Source organism: Lampris incognitus, chromosome 13, assembly GCF_029633865.1.
Source record: "Lampris incognitus isolate fLamInc1 chromosome 13, fLamInc1.hap2, whole genome shotgun sequence".
Lineage (NCBI taxonomy): Eukaryota > Metazoa > Chordata > Actinopteri > Lampriformes > Lampridae > Lampris > Lampris incognitus.
Window position 1 is genome coordinate 29,408,456 of NC_079223.1, and position 18,288 is coordinate 29,426,743.

Sequence of the window (18,288 nt, forward strand, 5' to 3'; positions counted from 1 at the left end):
CCCCCTCAACAGGTGCCCCGACTGACCACAGGGGGCGCTAGTGCAGCGACCAGGGCACATACCCACATATCCACCCATAGACACGGCCAATTGTGTCTGTAGGGACGCCCGACTAAGCTGGAGGTAACACAGGGACTTGAACCGGAGATCCCTGTGTTGGTAGGCAACAGAATAGATCCCTACACTACCTGGACACCCCAACAATTATTACATTTATAACGCAATGTTTCATCAACAGTAGATCCTGTCTGTCAGGTACAAGGTCACACCTGCTCACCTTTCTCCAACTTGAGTTGCACGTGTGTTCATAATATTACAGTTGCAAATTGTGCATAATACAAGCATGTGTGGGCACACACACACAACACACACACACACACACACACACACACACACACACAGGTTAATGGAGATAAAAAGACTTAAAGGAAAGGATTTTTTGTAACTGCAGAGCCACTATACCTGAAAAAAATGTTTGTGTTTTGGGCTGTGCCTTTGCAGGCTGTGTGCGCATTCACATACTTCAAACTGCGTATACACAGCATCAGTACGGCTTTAGCTTGTGTGGGATTACCTCGCCGATTTCTGTCCAACGCTTTTACTGAGAGGAGCCTCTCACTGTAGAGAGACACACACACACACACACACACACACACACACACACACACACATCCCAGTTCGCACACAGTGGGCCCTTCCAACAAAAAAACCTCCCAGTGGTTATAAGACTCTCTTATGCTTAATGTAATACCTGCGTAACACACGGCAGGCGAGCGAGGCTCACATGCATGGCTAATGTAAGCTTCACCCACGCCCGGGGCTAAGGCTATATACTGCAACTTACTTACAGTACACAATGGGATGCTCACAACTGATATGGACCCAGCGGATCAAATGGGAGCCTTCAAATGCCAGCCAAACAATAGCTTCCTGCCCCAGGAGCAGCCTCTCTCAGGGATGTTTTGACTCAGTGTGATAAACGCCATATGGGGGTGAAGTGCAACTTGGGTTATCTGGTCATGTGTAGCATCTTGGGTTAAGCACAGCACTTATACTGCAAGGGTTAGGGGCTCAATTCCCGATGATGGAACTGAGCACATGTACCAGAAACGAACAAACTTGTGCTAAAGTAAGGAGAAAAATGTCCACCAAAAAGCACATGTTGGATCCTCTGGATTTGGAGGAAGTAAGGTATGTTGTGGGGAGACCAGTGTTTACTTCCTCATAATGACATTTCGTGTTAGACGGACTACACACAGCAGGAGTGATCAGCTAGAAGAAAGTTAAGTGTCCTGGCAGTGTGTTATGCATAGAACTTCTACCTTGGGAGGCAGAAAAGTTGACAAATACCCAGTGGTGAGATGAGTCCACCTCCTCAGCAGGCTTTGAGTTGAAAACCATTGGACCAAACCAGTGGCTTATTGGCAAACTGTGAGTTCGCTGATGCAAAATAATTTGGTTGGCATTTTTTCTCTCTCTGACATTAGCGTACTACAATAAATCAGGATTTTTTAAACTCTGTTCTCATGGTCGGACTGAGTGCTGGAACTGTTCAGTATTACATGCTGTTCCTCTTACAATGCTGTGTCTGCGTGCCCAGTGAAAGATGGCTTATAAACAGGGCTGCACAATGGCCAAAATAATTATTATTTTACTAGAAAATGTAATCTACTATCACTACTACTACTACTAGATACTGTAATGTACTACTACTACTAGATACTGTAATTTACTACTACCACTACTACTGTAAGCTGCTGTTACTACTACTATTACTACTACTACTACTAGATACTGTAATGTACTACTACTACTATTACTACTAGATACTGTAATTTTCTACTACTACTGCTACTACTACTAGATACTGTAATCTACTGTCACTACTACTGTAATCTACTACTACTAATACTACTAATACTACTACTACTAGATACTGTAATTTACTACTACTAGTACTGTAATCTACTACTACCACCACTACTAGATACTGTAATCTACTACTACTACTATGACTACTACTATTAATAGATACTGTAATCTACTACTACTACTACTATGTCTGTAGTATGTCTGAATGTGTCTGACATTCTTGTGTAAGAAGTCGGGTTGTTGTGAAGCATCTAGTGTGTTGGTGTAGGGTTCTGTGCCTGTCACGTCTCACTCTCAACCTTCACCGCTGGCTAGCAGAAATGCGAACAAGAGAGTTGAGCGTTTAAGTCTCTCCCTGCCAGTACATAGCCTCTTCAACAGCAAGCCCTATGTAGTGCCTCCTCGTGGTGACACATGGTAACAGGGTACACCTTGGAACCTGGCTGAACTACAAGGGACTTGGTGAGGTCTGGCCCCTAGATGTGCGGTATGCAGGCCCACTGGTGTATGGAAATTCCCTGATGCCCATGAACCAGCCCCCCCCCCCCCAAGCTATGGGTTAAATAGTGCCACTGCTTGCCTGGTGGATACTTTGAGAGAGGAATAGGCTACAGGAGTAAACCCCTACAGAAAATCAACGTCCGCAGTGCTGTTGTTTTTTGTTTTTCTTGCCCTTTTGTATCTGTCTAAGTCAGAGAGTACTGCTGGCATCGTGTGTGGCTGCCGCTTCTGCCTCTCGTAGCCCCCCCCTTCCCATTGACCCCTGTATGTTTGTGTTATGTTTATCTGTTATCGCGTTTCACCCCGTTTATTGTAAAGCGACTTTGAGTGTTAGAAAAGCGCAAAATAAGATTGATTTATTATTATTATTACTACTACTAGATATTGTAATCTACTACTACTACTAATACTGTACTCAGGATTTTAAATAATTATTTATGTCCATATGAGGGGGAAAACTACTTTATTGTACTTTATCGTACAAAGGTCCTCTGTCATTACTTTTGCCATTCTCAATTATGGTGTATGTACTACACACAGAGGATGACCCGGGATGACCTCCAAAGTTGGACAACCCCGGGGTTTGAACCCAGGACCTTCTTGCTGTGAGGCGACCGCCTCACATTCAGATCTTATTTTGAAGGTTATTAGCAATGTTGTCAAATTATCTCAAGGCGTTGTGGCAGATACTGTTGCAAATGGTGTTGGCCCTGTGATGGCCTGGCAGCCTGTCCAGGGTGTCTCCCCACCTGACACCCAATGACTGCTGGAATAGGTTCCAGCATCCCGCGACCCCAACTGGGATAAGCGACTTGGATAAAGGATGGATGGATGGATGGTGTAAATGAAATGATTCAAAGAAGGTTCACTTTAAGCCAATATTCAATTATTAACGGTTATAATAACTAAAATAGCAAATGTTGTTTTAATCTTACTTATGCAAATTTGTAATTACCAATTCTTTCTGTGTTGTTTTTTTTAATTCATCAGTGTCTTTTCTCAGATCATGCTGTTTGTGTGTTTTTTCCCTCTAATGATGAACTATAGAGACTGAAAGGCCTTCAGGCCTGTCTGAGGAAGAGAATCGGTGAGCTGCTGTGCAGTAGCTATATCTTTCAGATGTGGAAAAGGAAAATTACAAAAAAAAAATACATAAACAAAAAGATAACCACCTGTGTGCTAGTGGTGTTGTCCAGCTTTGCTCCTTTCTACTTAGGGGAATTTATTAAATGAGAAATGTAAATGAGAGCCCGAGACAGGCAATCACAACATAATGATGGACAGATCTACAAGCTTTCTTTTTCCTTTTTTTTTTTACTTGGAGTCCTGTTATCTTTAAGAGAGGTGTGCCATTCTAGACTTTTCTGTTTCAGTTTACTTAACTGCCCAGGTATGGAATATGGACATCCAAGGATGGCATATCAGATTCAGGGTGATTGAATGGTGCCTTACGACACCTGATTGCGATCAGTCTTTGCGTATATAAACTGATTCAAGTCCTCATGATGAGAGAGAAATGACATTTCTTTCTCATACACACACACACACACACACACACACACACACACACACAGAGTCGCATAACTCACACAAGAGAGAAGGGTGTGTAAGAAGCTGTGCTGCGGTCTCCACAACGACAGGCTCGAGAGCGTGCATCGGAGTGTGTGTGTCTTTATACGTGCGTGTGTGCACAGGCATGTGTGTGTCAGCGTGGACAGTTTTGATTCTCCGAGAAAGCAGATGTATGTAATTTCATTTAGGGTGGGGGGGGTGGAGGGGTGGAAAGAAAGGAAGCGTGGGGATTTAGTGGAATCTGGGGCTGGTGGATTACTGTAGTCAACTTTGAAACGGACGACACTCGCAGGGGGGATAATGCTGGCGCTGACAGGTCATTGTGCTGCCTCACAGTCAAATAAAACAAGCAAATAATAATGGCAAATATTAAGCCTCTGTGACATTGTGGCAAGGCGGGGATTAGAAAGCTATATCCCCTACTGCTAGTCAGTCAGCCACCAGCCAGCAAGCCAGCCAGACACCAGCCAGCCGCATTGTGGGAGATTGGGATTAAGGGAAGGATGGGGGGCAGAGGAGAGAGGAGGAAACAAGAGAGGTAGAGAAGGGACTAAGGAGAGGAGTGAAGGGGAGGTGAAGGAGAGACAGGAAGAGAATGAGGATGGAGATGGACAGAAGAGGGAACAGAGTGGGGTGAGAGGTGAGGTGAAGATGACGGCAGATGCATTGGAGATGAGAAGGAGGAGAGAGTGAGGATGGAGGGAGAGGAGGAAAGAGAAAGGTGAGGCGGGCATGATGGACCAAGGGGAAAAAAGTACGAGGACAACTGTAGCTGGATGGACAGTGATGAAGGCAGCAAATGAGTGAGGCTTGTGAACAGTATACCGCGGAACAAGTTCAGAAGCAGTGCAGCACAACAGGAAGTATGGCCCTTGTTAATTGGCAATGTGATCTCAGTTGCCCAGCTCCCTAATGGATCGGCTGTCTTGGCCATCTGTATTGGTGTGTCTGTTTGACTTCAACATATTTCATTCTATTTTTCCTTTTACGTCAGCCGCACAACTGATTAGTTTGTTCAAAAACATTCATACACTCCAGACCAAAGACTCAGTCGTCGCAAAAATCCTCAAACATCTTTCTTTGAAATGACTTGTTAGCACTGCCAGGTTAGCAGGTTTTGTTCCTTGTGAAGCTCAATGGGTGAAGAGGAGCATCAGCGCTGACAGGGATAGTGGCTTGTCTCCCACTGGGGCCACTCGTACATAAAATACATGTTCTCACAACCATGACAGGGTGCTTTGGCTAATAACACAAAAAATGGTAGCTGTTATGAGTGACAGCAGTAACAAGAGAAAAAAAACAAAACAACAATCTTTCACAAACTGACTGTGACACAGACTGTGCAGTGTGAAAACAAACGGTGTAAATATCCTTGGCAAGCTTTCCTGACACTGGCTCTGTGAATCCAGCCTTGGCTCTGAGATACTGTGGCTCCGTACCAGCTCTCTGGGGGGCCATCTTGGTTCAAAGCATCTCCTGGTTTGGCAGATTGCATTCTGGGTCTTGCTGCTTGCCTTACGTGCCATTTCTCACCCCTCAACACAGAGCAAAGCAGAGGCGGGCCAAAATCTACTGAGACTGCAAGCAATAAACTTGGCATGGTTACAATGTTTGATCGCAACATCAAAGGATTAGTGGGACATTCCTGATACACATACATTGGTGCTCTATCTATGGGAAATGATATTGTCATTAATATCATGTTCGGCATTATTCTCTTATCAAGGTTGCCGATGTGGCGAGAAACACTGACGTACCCATATAATCGATTCACATGCACGCACACACATCACACAATATTCACACATACCACACAATATAAACACATACACAATACACACATCCGAACACACTTTTATCTGATTCCCTGTCTCTATTGCCTTCTCCTCATTTCTCTCTCTCTCTCTCACACACACACACACCCACACCCACACACACACACTACAAGGGAGATGTTGTCCGTAAGGCACGATGAACTGCTGGTTAGCATAGGCCAGTTAACGTCTGTGTGTGTCTGTCGGTAACACAAAGTGACAGAGACGGCTAGACAAACTGATCATCAAGAGAAAGGGAAAGGGATGCTGAAAAGGACAACAGAGAGAAGAGGAACATACAAGATATTCAAGACAGTAGTTGCAGCGAGCAGAGAGACGGAAATGGGAGAGTGTGAGAGGGAGCGAGAATGAGAGTAAGAGAGAGAGAGAGAGAGCGAGAGAGAGAGCGTGCTAGCCTATCCAGCCAAATAAGATTAAGACTGCTATCTTGGTCAATGTTCCATTTAACGTGGATAGTAACAATGAATACCAGCCTGGGGTGGTCAAGCTACTGCTGCTCCTGGTGTTCTGCACTGGTTATTACTCCACAGCTATGCACGCACGCACAAAAGACACACACACGCGTGTACGCACATGCACACACATATACATACGACAAAAATGTATACATGAACTTACACACACAAATGCAGACAAACATAAGCACTGTGACACACAAGTGTCACAGGGCTATTTCTGTGCGCAGGCACAGAAATAGATAGATGCATGCATGTACAAACAAATACTATGTCCATATAAACTCACTCTCTCACACATGCACAAACACACACACACACATACAACACAGAGGTAGACAAATTCAGACATATAGACATAGTATAGATGCACACACACACACACACACACACACACACACACACACACACACACACAACACAGAGGTAGACAAATTCAGATATATAGAGACACTCACACAAACACGCACTCAAAGTTGGGCGTAGGCAAGTGGATGCGACTGCGCACGAATGCTCCACAACACCACCAAATTCATTTCGGTGTTAAATTCCCAAACGGAGGCAGGGCTTGTACATAATATGTATCTTGGCAGTCACTGGATTCCACCTCATGAAAGTATTTCTCATTGTCTTAGTATCTAGTTGAATAATATTGGGTACCGGGCTAAAACAAACTATTTGTTTTGAAGCTTTATCCAAAGTGAACTCAGTTAGCGTGGAGGGGCACAGAGGGAACTGGAAGCTCTAACCCAGCAGCTCGCAACAGCAGTGTTCCTGTCAAGACCCACTGGTAATGCTGGTCTTTGATTTTTCTGTTATTTCAGCTGCCTAATCAAGGTTTTGGATATGCCACTGCAGGTGAATGTAATGAACCACCTGGCAGGATAAAAAGCCAGCGGTACTGTGGGTACCTGTGGACTGGAGTCGAGAACCACCGCTCTAACTGGTATGTAACTGGTGAGCGAGTAATCGATCGCGCCCTAGTTCAGGAAACTCTAGGCTTATTTTTTTGGGTAAGTTTTGCCTTTACTGACGGGAAAATATAGGGTGGAAGGAGAGGGGAAGACAAGCAACAAATATCCTGGGTGGGACTTGAACTCAGGACACTTGGTATTTTGTTCTTAGCTTTATTTTCCTTGTTCCCATTGCCAGGTTTCTTTGGCTGTTCCTTGGTGATTTGGTTTTGTAAAAGTGACCTGACTCTCAGTCACACGTGAGGGCTACGTGCGGGTGTGCTGGCAAACATCTGTGTGTACACTGGCGTCAGTGCATGACACAGGCTCAAGACGTTTAAACATGAACCTAGATTTACAAATACATGATGCTCTCACAGGCCGCCCTACAAGTTGCACACTAGAAGTTGTCTGCGTGGCAAGGCAGGGCGAGTACTGGATTATGACAGACAGACAGACGGCTCAATGATGTATAAAGCCCCGGAAAATAGCTTTTCAATAAATGGACATTACTTCACAAGGAATCTTGATTTTGTGCCATGCGAGTCATGTGACTGTGTTGAGACAGGGACTGAGTTGTAACAAATTAAATGTGTAGCAGAACTCTCAGTATGTGTCCTTCATCAAAACAGCTAAAATTGGTTACAGCTTCATTATTGTGATAGAATCAGATATATACACACGACATCTGTTTCATCGACAAACTCCTTTTCTCTGTGTGCGAGAGGGGGTCGGGAGTGGGTGGGTGGACCAGTGGGGCAAATGAGACAGAGAAATACATTTAGAGCCTTGATCACAGCGCGTTCCTCTCCTTTCTCATCCCACCATGTTACCATTTAATCCAATCGCGGCTAATCCAATTTGTCTATCAGACACGTAAAAAGGCAAGGAGGAGGAGAAAGGGGGGGGTTGATTGGGTGGGTGGGTGGTGTCGGTTTGGGGGGGTACAAACTTCTGCTCTTCACTCTCTCTGTACTGCCGTTCATTGAGGGATGAATGAGCCATGCTCGTCACTCCCTTCTCTCTCTCCCTTTTCTAGCCGCCAAGCCCGTCCTGATATCAGCAGGGATCGAGACAAGATGAAAGCCAGGGACGCAAAAGAGAGAGAGCGAGACAGAGAAGGAGAGAGCGCAAGGGGGGGGAAAACCATATAAAAAGAACAGGATGAACATTGTTTTCCTGTGATTAGGTGAGAGCTTGTTAAAAGCCTGTCACCGCCGCGATGTGAATATGCATGAGAGGGGGGGTGGCCTAATCAGAGGGGTTTGTGGCGGTGACCGGAGGGGTGGAATTGTGGGTAAGCAGCCTACTGAGGGCTTGATTTAATTAATGTGAGTGGCAGAAGGTCTTGTTAGCAAAGGATTGTGTTAGAGAGAGACAGAGAGCGAGAGAGAGAGAGAGAGAGAGCGAGAGCGAGAGCGAGAGCGAGAGCGAGAGCGAGAGCGAGAGAGAGAGAGAGAGAGAGAGAGAGACACGGGGACAAAGAGCAAGAGAGAAAGAGAGAGAGAGAGAGACAGATACATAAGATTAAAAAAGAGGGTAATATAATATGAAATAACGAAAGGCTTAGAGTGCTACCAGATTTAGCTTTTGCCCCAAAAGTAAATTGAAAAACAAAGTGCATCTATTGCACACGAGGGGAAAGTTGTCAGTTGAAGCCATTACCAAGTAAACCTAAGTGACAGCTTACCCCTCAACTCTGTTTTTCTCCTCTTTTAAATTTCACTCACACACCTCACAGCTAGTCACAAAAAACAGATGCAACAAGACACAACAACAAAACTCTCTGATGGGTGGCAGGATGGAGTCACCAGTTGTAGGTGCTGCATATCCTTTTAAACCTTGCCTTTTTTCTTTTTTTCTTTTACTTTTTAGCCCTTTAAATTCCTTTTTCAAATCAAATGCTGCAAACGTGTGTAAAAGTTTCATCTAGAAACAGGACCTGGCTCCACATGATTGAAAAAGGATTCGTGGTTTAAGATAGGTTCACACCAGACAACATTCCTAAGGACTTACAGTCCAAGCCCTCATTTGCATGATCTTAACAGTGTTCAGGACAGTCACAGTACGCTCCCGCGACAGACACTGTGTAGTGTGACACCCCGAGTGACTCAATTTTAGTGTCCTAACAGCCTCTGAGACTCTTAACACGAAATTAAAGTTGCCCGTCCCCGGTGTCCAGGGCAGGCAATGTGTCGCTGATAGTCAACAGCCACGGATCGCTCCAGTGGAAGAGAAATGCAGGTTAAATTCCAAAGTTCTTTGCCTTCATCAAAAATGCTACACCACAAAAAGCGATGATAATCAACAATGATAGATTATTTATATATATATATATATATATATATATATATATATATATATATATATATATATATATATATACACTCACTGGCAACTTTATTAGGTACACCTTGCTAGTACCGGGTTGGACCCCCTTTTGCCTTCAGAACTGCCTTAATCCTTCGTGGCATAGATTCAACAAGGTACCGGAAACATTCCTCAGAGAGTTTGGTCCATATTGACATGATAGCATCACGCAGTTGCTGCAAATTTGTCGGCTGCACATCCATGATGCGAATCTCCCGGTCCACCACATCCCAAAGGTGCTCTATTGGATTGAGATCTGGTGACTGTGGAGGCCATTTGAGTACAGTGAACTCATTGTCATGTTCAAGAAACCAGTCTGAGATGATTCGAGCTTTATGACATGGCGCGTTATCCTGCTGGAAGTAGCCATCAGAAGATGGGAACACTGTGGTCATAAAGGGATGGACATGGTTAGCAACAATACTCAGGTAGGCTGTGGCGTTGACACGATGCTCAATTGATACTAAGGGGCCCAAAGTGTGCCAAGAAAATATCCCCCACACCATTACACCACCACCACCAGCCTGAACCGTTGATACAAGGCAGGATGGATCCATGCTTTCATGTTGTTGATGCCAAATTCTGACCCTACCATCCGAATGTCGCAGCAGAAATCGAGACTCATCAGACCAGGCAACGTTTTTCCAATCTTCTATTGTCCAATTTTGGTGAGCCTGTGCGAATTGTAGCCTCAGTTTCCTGTTCTTAGCTGACAGGAGTGGCACCCGGTGTGGTCTTCTGCTGCTGTAGCCCATCTGCCTCAAGGTTCGACGTGTTGTGCGTTCAGAGATGCTCTTCTGCATACCTCGGTTGTAATGAGTGGTTATTTGAGTTACTGTTGCCTTTCTATCAGCTCGAACCAGTCTGGCCATTCTCCTCTGACCTCTGGCATCAACAAGGCATTTTTGCCCACAGAACTGCCGCTCACTGGATATTTTCTCTTTTTCGGACCATTCTCTGTAAACCCTAGAGATGGTTGTGCGTTAAAATCCCAGTAGATCAGCAGTTTCTGAAATACTCAGACCAGCCCGTCTGGCACCAACAACCATGCCACGTTCAAAGTCACTTAAATCACCTTTCTTCCCCATTCTGATGCTCGGTTTGAACTGCAGCAGATCGTCTTGACCATGTCTACATGCCTAAATGCATTGAGTTGCTGCCATGTGATTGGCTGATTAGAAATTTGTGTTAACGAGCAGTTGGACAGGTGTGCCTAATAAAGTGGCCGGCGAGTGTATATATATATATATATATATATATATATATATATATATATATATATATATATTTTTTTTTTTTTGGGGGGGGGTTCCTTCTTTTTCTCCCCAAGTGTATCCGGCCAATTACCCCACTCTTCCAAGCTGTCCCGGTCGCTGCTCCACCTCCTCTGCCTATCTGGAGAGGGCTGCAGACTACCACATACCTCCTCCAATACACGTGGAGTCGCCAGCTGCTTCTTTTCACCTGATAGTGAGGAGTTTCACCAGGGGGGCGTAGCATGTGGGAGGATCACGCTATTCCCCCCAGTTCCCCCTCCCCCTGAACAGGAGCCCTGGCCAACCAGAGGTGCTAGTGCAGCAACCAGGACACATACCCACATTCAGCTTCCCACCCGCAGACACGACCAATCGTGTCTGCAGGGACGCTTGACCAAACTGGAGGTAACACAGGGATTTGAACCGGCGATCCCCGTGTTGGTATGCAACGGAATGGACCTCTACGCTACCCGGACGCCCCCAAAAATGACAAAGACTATTAACCAGTATAAACAGATCCTCTTCTTTTTTGGTTGACACAAACAATGACAAGCTGCAGCAATGGCGTCAAGTTCTTGCCTGTTTTCACGTGCTATTCCTTTCTTGTCCCGCTATACTGCACACTGATTGGCTGCCTGAAATAGGCAACCTCACTGTATTTCTCATGGTGCATTCTGAATCTTGGATTCATTGTGAATTGTCTCAGGGAGTCCTGTATTCTGTCATGCTCAGCCATTTCCAGTCATTATTGTGACACACACACCAGAGCGCCCGGCGACTTGTAGTCCTAAAGTGTGACGTGTTCTGCTACTGGAAATCTTGTCAAGTCGTGTTGTGTGTACCAAGCTTTATTGCTCATGCCTACATGCTAGGCTCTTGGCTGAAGCACGTCAACAATACAGTGCATGGCCAATAAAACAGTCACGTGAGTTTCGATCCGTCCATCACAGACATTATCAGCAACAAATAGTACGGCTGATGGGCGTTTAAGCCACTTCTCAGGCCTCAGTCAGTATTTTCCCTGTCCCCTGAATGTCTGACTCATGTTCATGTACCAAGGCTTCTCTCTCTCGCCGACACCCAAGCATCATACCAAAAGAGAACAGCTAAATGAAATAATTTCCATTCATTCTTTCATGCAACCCCCTCCTCCACTTCTCTCTACATCACAAATGCAATTTCTCCCTCTCTCTCTATTCTATTCTGCTCTCTCCTGGAGTGGCGTGGAGGGCTTTTTTTCTTATGATTTTCCTGGGAGGCTTTCATGAGGGCCTTTTTAGACCTCAGACCTCAATGACACAATGGCCCCTGCGTATAGCCCAGATTCCTGCTTTATTGAACCTGAGTATAATGTCGGGTGAATGGAACACATTAACCAATTCCCTCACCTCCCTCTCTCCCTCCCTCCCTCCCTCTCTTCCTCTCCTGGGCATGACAAAAAAAAATACAAAATACAAAAAAGGAAGAAAGAAGAGGGAGAAAAAAGGTAAAGAAAGAAACCCTCCTCTTCGTGACGAGGCTCAATGGCTGCCTTTTCCTCTGGTGTCATTTGTCAACCACTGCTTGCTTTACAGCTTACAATAAAGGTGGTACTAGTGGTGGGACGGGGTAGTAGACGAAAGAGAGAGAGAGAGAGAGAGAGAGCGAGCGAGCGAGCGAGAGAGAGTGACAGAGAGAGAGAGAGAGAGAGCGGTGAAGTTGAGGTGGGGCTATGATCACAATTAGGGCAAACATTGATAGGGTAGGATTTGCTTCCCATCATGTAAACAACACAGCATTTTCCTCTTTAGTGTACTGTCTCTTTGTAAAGGGAATTTGTCCTAATAAGATGGACTGCCCGGCTGACTGGAAAGCACTCTTCTCATGAAGCGTATCTCCATGTACTACACGTGTTCAATTACGTTTGCTTGATGTACTGATCCATCACTCTCACGTATTCAGATCCAAAGTCTCCAGGACTACTTATCATAGAGCATCAGTATTTTGGCTAAACTGAAGCATTTCCTGCAGGGTGTCTGTCATTGTTAAATTGTCAAAAGTGAAGTACAACTATCGCATTCCAGAAATCATAATCGCGAAAAAACAATCACAATGCTTGAATAAAAAGAGGTTCACAAGTGTCTGGGTGGCGTGGCAGTCTATTCCGCTGCCTACCAACACAGGGCTCACCAGTTCGAATCCCCGTTGTTACCTTCAGCTTGGTCGGGCGTCCCTGCAGACACAATTGGTCGTGTCTGCGGGCGGGAAGCTGGATGTGGGTATGTGTCCTGGTCGCTGCATTAGTGCCTCCTCTGGTCCTCCTACGCACTACGTCCCCCTGGAGAAACTCCTCACTGTCAGGTGAAAAGAAGCGGCTGGCAACTCCACATGTATCAGAGGAGGCACGTGGTAGTCTGCAGCCCTTCCCAGATCGGCAGAGGGGGTGGAGCAGCGACCGGGACGGCTCGGTAGAGTGGGGTAATTGGCCAAGTACAACTGGGAGAAAAAGGGGGGGAAATCCCCCAAAAAATAAAAATAAAAAGTTCACAATTTTGTTCCTGATATCGAACGTAACTTAGTGGGCAGGGCAGCAAAACCAGGGAGTGGGGAGTGTGAGTGTGTTTACCCAAGTCCTTTTTAATGAGCTGGTAAGTGGCACAAAAACAATTTGGTCCTAACAACTATCACTCATGTCACAGTGTGGCCTAATGTCTACTTTAACAATCTCTCTCTCTTACACACTCCCTCTGTCTTTGGTCTTTGGTATCCCTCCTAGGCAGACAGATGTGGGTGTACATGCATGCACATGCAATCCCCCTCTCTATTTTCCTCATAGGTATATAGGTAAACACACACACACACACACACACCTCTTCTGTTTGCATGGTGTCCTTCTTGGGTATACATACACACCCTTGACCAAACATGTCTGACCCCAGAGCTAACAGAAGACGCTTCCCATTCATCTAACAGAGAGGCGGTGGGGGGTTGGTTCTCTGGCAAACAGACTTCAGGTAATAGACTGACTTACTCGTGAAATATGTTCATTTTGGGGTCTTCACCTTGACATGTAGAGAGAGAGAAAAAGTGTGTTTATGCGTATGAGAGTGTGTGTGCACAAGTTCCTGTCACCCATACAGGAACTGCTGCCGTCTTTGTAACACACACACACACACACACACACACACACACACACACACACACACACACACACACACACACACACACACACACACAGATAAGCAAGTAAGCAGCCTTTCTTTTTCTCTGTCTCCCCCAACTTGACTCAAAAGTACATTTGACAGGCCGTCCAGGTGGCATGGCGGTCCATTCCGTTGCCTACCAACATGGGGATCGCCGGTTCGAATCCCCGTGTTACCTTCGGCTTGGTCGGGCATCCCTATAGACATAATTGGCCGTGTCTGCGGGTGGGAAGCCAGATGTGGATATGTGTCATGGCCGCTGCACTAGCGCCTTCGCTGGTTGGTTGGGGCGCCTGTTCGGGGTGGAGGAGGGGAATTGGGAGGAATAGCATGATCCTCCCATGCGCTACGTGCCCCCGGTGAAACTCCTCGCTGTCAGGTGAAAGGAAGCGGCTGGCGACGCCACATATATCGGAGGAGGCATGTGGTAGTCTGCAGCCCTCCCCGGATCAGCAGAGGGGGTGGAGCAGCGACCAGGATGGCTCGGAAGAATGGGGTAAATGGTTGGGTACAATTGGGGAGAAAAAGGGGGAAAAATGTAAAAAAAGAAAAAAAGAAGTACATTTGACCTGAATATTTGAATTCCACTTGTATGTATGTATGTATTCTAAGTGACTGATTTACCAGTTGACAACTGATCCATGGGGGGATTTATTGCGTCAAATAAAATCTAAAACAATCCAGATCCCCCTTGCTGTTAGAACTTGACTGATTTCCGCTGTACCAGCCAAGCTGTAAGAGTCACACAGATGCACTCCACCTCCACCTACCTCACCACAGCCACCATCAAACTGTGTTTTTGCCTCAGATCAATAAACATTATCAGAGAGTGGCAGACTATGGGCTGGTGGAGGCAGCCTCTGTCCGTTAAAACCTAGACCGCCCTGTCTCTATCACAGCCAATGTCTGGGGGGGACACAGCAACACACGCACACACACAGACAGCTATACAAAGAGGCAGAGGCAGCTACTGACACAGAAAAACACACATGTACAGGGTGGCCACACTCACAATAATACACACATTAGGAAGGAAGAAACTGACAGAAGAAAAGATGAACATACAGACAGGCAAGCAGAGCCCCCCCCACGCGCGCGCACGCGTGCGCACACACACACACACACACACACACACACCGACACACCCTGACACACACACCGACACACCCAAACACAAAATGGTCAAATGCCAAGCCTTTGATGTGTGATGCAGCCGTGTGAGGAGCATTTCCTTACATCCACACATAAAATGGTGTAACATACAGAACATGACTGAGTAAAAGGAATGGGAAACAAGACTAGGTCAACACCTAGTATATGGCTGGGCCCTGCATGGTCAGTGTTCAAAACTGTGGCCAATTTCTTACAGGGCTCATCAGTGGTAGTGTCTATAATGTGAGTTCCTGGATATTAAATGTTCATTTGCAATTTTCTGTAGTGGTCCCAGTAATATTTGTTGTTAAAGTGTACTGAAGTAGCATATCACATGACATGGTTAACCTACGTTCGAGTAAAAAATAAAGGCTTATAAATGCAGTTGCAAGAGCAATACTACTTTCCACTCATATCTTGGGATGTTTGATCTGAAAGAGAATTTAATTTAATTTAATTGTAAGTATACCTATTCTAATTATCTGTTAACCCCCCCCCCTCTTTCATCTGTTTCTATCTGTATGTTTCATTTTTCTAAGACTCACTCTGTATTGACAGGTGAATTCACAAAGAATGGATTGCGGCCTCTGATAGCACCATGAATTACGCATCACTTGCAACCGCGGTCTTCCCCCGTCTCAAGGTTCGACTCACAAAAGATATTGCCTGAATGATATGAATGATATTACAGCTCAAACATGCCCATCAAGTTTTGCAGCTGAGTGCAATTTGCCCTTGTTTTGTGTCTGATTGCAATTATCCATGTGGCAAAGTATAAATGATGGCTTTGCACCAAGAACACAGAAGGCAGGTTTAATGTCATCCTTCATGTCATGAGGTATAGCAAGAATTGTTAGACCTGGCAACCAGTATCTGTGAATAATTTCGGTCTCAGTTAAATAAAAAAGTGATATTTTCCTGTGAAATATCTGCTCACGAGCACGCCTGGCATGATGATGCCTTCTCCTGGCTATAATCACTGCTGCCATGATCACTGGAAAGTCCGGTCGTCAGTTACCACCAACTCTCTGAAGACGCCAATAATTTCCACTCTAACTACGTGTGGCTGTTAGCACTGGTGTTTGTGCATTGGACTTTTTTTGCAACGAGGCTCATTTGAATAGGAAGGGGCACCAATTGCATGCATATTACCTAATTTAAATACGTGCAAATAGCACTGGGGAACCGAAACGAGATTTGCTTGGAAGCGCAGTAAGGGGTGCATTTCACCCTTTGCAGGTGCTTTGAGAATTACACCGTTTATTTTTGTTTTATTTGTACAGGTTTAGCAGCCGCAAAAGCCACGCAACGCTTTTGTGAATTCGCCATTGAGTGTGTTGTCAGAGGGATTTTTATTTGGGGTGCTTTAACTGTGTGCGCTCCCTCATGCCTCTCAGCGCTTGGCTGACCAATCGTGTAACGTCAGTGATGTTGTTGGTCATCTGATCCAGGGGCCCAATCGTGTTAAACTGATCAGTCAGTCAGTCAGTCAGGGACATCCGTGTTTATAGGGCAGGCCTGCTGGCTGGTCCAGCCAAAAAGAGCAGCTATCTTAAAATGAAACAATGACCCTACCAGCAAAGACTACCACTAACCTACACTCAGCACCTTTTAGCATACTATGCCTTGAATGTCCAGGCAAAACTGATGATAGCAATACACATTAGCCTTAATCCCATTTGCCCCTTCATGCACGTAAATGCCCAGGTGCAGTTCAGGCAACCACATACCAACTGTTACATTAAGGTAATGGTAGCGTTCCACTTTAGCCGGCTGGAGGCTAAGGGTCTTGCTCATGGGCATTGTGGCCGCTGTTGAGGGAGAAGCAGAAACATTCCTCTGGTCATTCACTTTGCCATCCTTAGTCAGATTATTCTACTCCTAGCCTCGTCTCTGTGACCTTTTGACTTCCAACCTCACCCTTTCTACGATGCAATTGCAGAAAGGACCACAGGAAGTTGTTAACCCCTCTTTCAGAATGAGGAAAATACTTCACTTTTTGACTTGAATGGTGTATTTCTGAGGCTTATTCCACACATTTCAACAGGTTTCAACTCACTAAACACTTAAACAACCAAATAAACCATTCAGTTGGAGTGGATTAAAAGACAAAAACTAAAATTGTGCTAATGTGTTTTTCCCCTCCATCTTGCGACACCAGCCAATGCAATTACATGTTTAAGAAATGACACAGCTCACTGACAATAAAAATCACTGCAACTATGAAGCAGACAGTGACTTTAAGCTCTCCTTTACACATTAGCGCACTGTATTACCGCTCTCTGCCTGTCAGTTCCCTTTAGCTTTGGCGCCGAATGCTTTCTCGTGCTCCCTCTCTTCCGACAACTCTTCAAGAAGCAATTAAAATGAGCTCTAAATAAGATGATTTTCAACCTGTCCCCACTTAGCTTGGGGCTGTAAAAGGAAAATCACGGGGCCCCCTTTCATACCCCCGATTCTCAATTACCTTTCTCATTATTGTCACCACTGTTCATTACTGCTATTACCATCCTCCTTTTCTGTTAACCTCCACCTTCCTCTGCACATGTGTGCACGCGCACACACACGTGTGCACACACACACACACACACACACACACACACACACACAAACACACACTTACTTTAGGCTAGCCTAGGACGTCATAGCTGCCTTATAGAAGGAAGGGTGAGGGAGAGGGAGGTAAAGAGTGTGAGAGAGAGGCAGAATCGAGAGCTTTTTGAGAGGTGAGAACACTTCAAGTAATTAATATAGCGAGAGGGGGCAGATGAGAGGAGAGGTAGTGTGTGTGTGTGTGTGTGTGTGTGTGTGTGTGTGTGTATGTGACTATGTGTTCCATTATACGATGTGCATTTGTGTGTGTTTTCATCGAAACGCCTGATTGGGGAGCTCACCTGCCGATACCCCCTAAAAGGTAAGTCATTAGCCAGCCTTTTACCATACAAGCACATGAACAAAGCCTCAGCCGCTGCCGTCCCAGCAGGGACCCTTCAGGACGCCTGAGGTTGAGTGTCACAACAGTCGAAGAGAATGGAGGAGAGAAAAGACAGAGGAAGAGAGGAAAGGAGAGGAAAGGCTATCCCCGTTCATAATCTCATGACAAAAAGCAAAAAGGCATCATCCTATTAGCGGCGTGATCT

General features: G+C 45.5%; 1 protein-coding gene across 2 annotated transcripts in view; it reads right to left on the reverse strand.

Annotated features, from left to right (window-relative positions):
• ehbp1 (EH domain binding protein 1) overlaps positions 1 to 18,288 on the reverse strand; it is a 256,601-nt gene that overhangs the window by 14,578 nt on the left and 223,735 nt on the right. The gene's annotated exons all lie outside the window — the stretch shown is intronic.